Below are 2463 nucleotides of genomic sequence, written 5' to 3'. Positions count from 1 at the left end.
AGGGAGGAAACCTTCCTTGCTTTGTCTAGCTTCTGATCACCCCAGGCATTCCTTGGCTTGTGGCAGCCTCCTTCCAGCCTTCACCTCTGTCTTCCCATGGCCATCTTTTCTGTGGTTCTGTCTCTCTAACTCACCCTCTCCTTATAAGGACGCCAGTCACTGGGTTTAGGGTTCACCCTGACCCAGTCTGACCTCATCTTAACTTGGTAACATCTGCAAAGACCTCATTTCCAAATAAGGTAACATTCACATGTTCTGGGAGGACATAAATTTTGAGGGAAAGCTATTCAACTCAGCAAAAGCAATATGCGGAAACCCAGATTGGTGCCTGCTAACAGTTGAGTAGGGGAGATAAGAGAAACATACATATTCAATATATAAATACATAAACACCTCCTGGTTTACAGCATGGCCCTAGAAGGCAGTTTTAAGCTTGGAACTCTTGAGCTGAAGCACTTGCTGCTTTAAGCGTAGTGGGAAACCCATTACTGAGGGCAGGGGGTGTTAATGGGTCTGGGCTGAGCGCAGCAGGACCATCGGTAAGACGTCACCTGAGGGATGTTCGGGGGGAAGAGGATACAAAACTTGTGTGGTGTCTCTAGCATGTGAATGACGTGGGGGAAATAAAAACTGTAGGAATTAGAAAACTCAGTAGCCATTCCCTTGAATCGCTGGATGCACTGAAGAGAGAGAATGACAGGCTCCGATCTATTTATTATCATGGAAAACCACATGTGATAGAGCATCTCCTTGGGAAAATTTAAAGACACCAACTGGTGGTTACCCTGGTGGCTCAGTGGTAAAGAATCTACCTGCCAGTGCAGGAGACATGGGTTCCATCCTTGATCCAGGAAGATCCCACATGCCACAGAGCAACGAAGCCCGTGCACCAGAACTGTTGAGCCTGCGCTCTAAGGCCGGGAGCTGCAACTTCCGAAGCCCGCGCACCCTAGAGCCCACGCTCCACAACAAGAGGGGCCACTGCAGTGAGAAGCCCTCGAACCACCGCTGGAGAGTAGCCCCCGCTTGCTGCAATTAGAGAAAAGCCCACATAGAGACAAAGACCTGGCAGAGCCAAAAATGAATAGATAAATAATAAACAAAATTATATATTAAAAAAAGACCAGCTGGAAGGCAGACCAAGCTGAAGACCAAGTACAAGACTCAATTGTGAAAGTCACTGAACTTCAGAGAAAGCTGAAGTCTCAGCCTAGGCAAGTCGTCTACGCCAGAGTCAGGGCCCTGATAGACAGTGAGGGAGGGAGAGAGACCCTGAGAACTGGGATGAGGACGTCTGAGAAGGGGCACTTGAGAATCTCAAATCCCTTGATTTTCCTGAGCCCTCCAAGCCTGCAAAAGCAGTTCACTCTTCCTTGTCAGAAGAGCCCCCCTTTGCTTGAAACTTATGCAGAAATCTCAAACAAGAGAGCTACCTATAAATAAGCCTTCCTCCCCCCCAGCGTCTGCCCCCCCCACCCCACTACTCTTGGATGTCAGGCCTATAAGAAGGTTTAACCAGGAAAATGCTGAAACTGCTCAGGGGGGAGAGACAATGGGCTCCAGAGGAGTCGTAAAAGCTCGTAAAAGCTCCCAATCACGAATCGGGAGAGTATGTTTGGATTGACTCCGGGGAGCATGGAGGATCAAGGGGGACAAGTTTGGATAAGAGAGAATCAGTCAATATGAGGCATTCTTCCCATGATGTTAGAGAGCATTTAACTTCTGGTTAAGCACCCCAGGTGCCAATCTTGGTATGCTGCCTGGGTGCTTGGGGAAACTGTCTCACAGCAAATGAAGCAGAGATGGCAGATTGGAGGAAGGGATCAAAAGTCTTAGAGGAGTGAAAATGCTAGAGGGGCTCTACTACCTAAGAGCAGAAAATCATTAGATGACTAGATTCCTTGGGAAGGCCTGGTGCACCATCCTTTCACCAACGCCATGAGGAGGGTGCCAATAAGGGGGCACCAACATCATTGGGAGATTCTCTAGTGGTGCCCTCTGAGGGTGGGGCTGGCAGAGACCCTGCTACAGAACTTGGTAGCAAAGGGAATGGTGGGATTCGGGAGCAGAGGCCAGCAGGCAACTCTCAACCATCAGAAGCAAGGAGGTTAGGGGCTTCCCTGATGGTCTAGTGGCTAAGACTCCATGCTCCCAATGCAGGGGGCCCAGGTTCAATCCCTGGTCAGGAAACTAGATTCCCAGATGCCACAACTAAAGGTCCCATATGCCACAACTAAGACCTGGTGCAGCCAAATAAATAAATAGTAAAAACAACAACAACAAAAAAAGAAGCAAGGAGGGTACAATGACTGTCATAGGCAGCAAGTCAGAGTGGCAGCCAGGGTCACTTGACCTTTAGGGGTCCATTGAGATGCTTAATAGATCATGATGTTTCTGGGCAGGATAGAAAAATGGTCAACAAATGAGTTTCTAAATCTGTATAATCAAAGAAGATAAAAAAAA

The 2463-nt window shown here is 48.2% G+C and overlaps 1 non-coding gene across 1 annotated transcript; it reads left to right on the top strand.

Annotated features, from left to right (window-relative positions):
* The first annotated feature begins 2117 nt into the window (after nt 1-2117).
* On the top strand, nt 2118-2190 carry TRNAW-CCA. Its single transcript has one exon. It is a non-coding gene; the product is annotated as a tRNA-Trp (tRNA).
* The last annotated feature ends 273 nt before the right edge of the window (nt 2191-2463 follow it).

Source organism: Cervus elaphus, chromosome 5, assembly GCF_910594005.1.
Source record: "Cervus elaphus chromosome 5, mCerEla1.1, whole genome shotgun sequence".
Lineage (NCBI taxonomy): Eukaryota > Metazoa > Chordata > Mammalia > Artiodactyla > Cervidae > Cervus > Cervus elaphus.
Note: the sequence above shows the minus strand (reverse complement) of the source record. Positions and strands in the feature narration are given on the sequence as shown.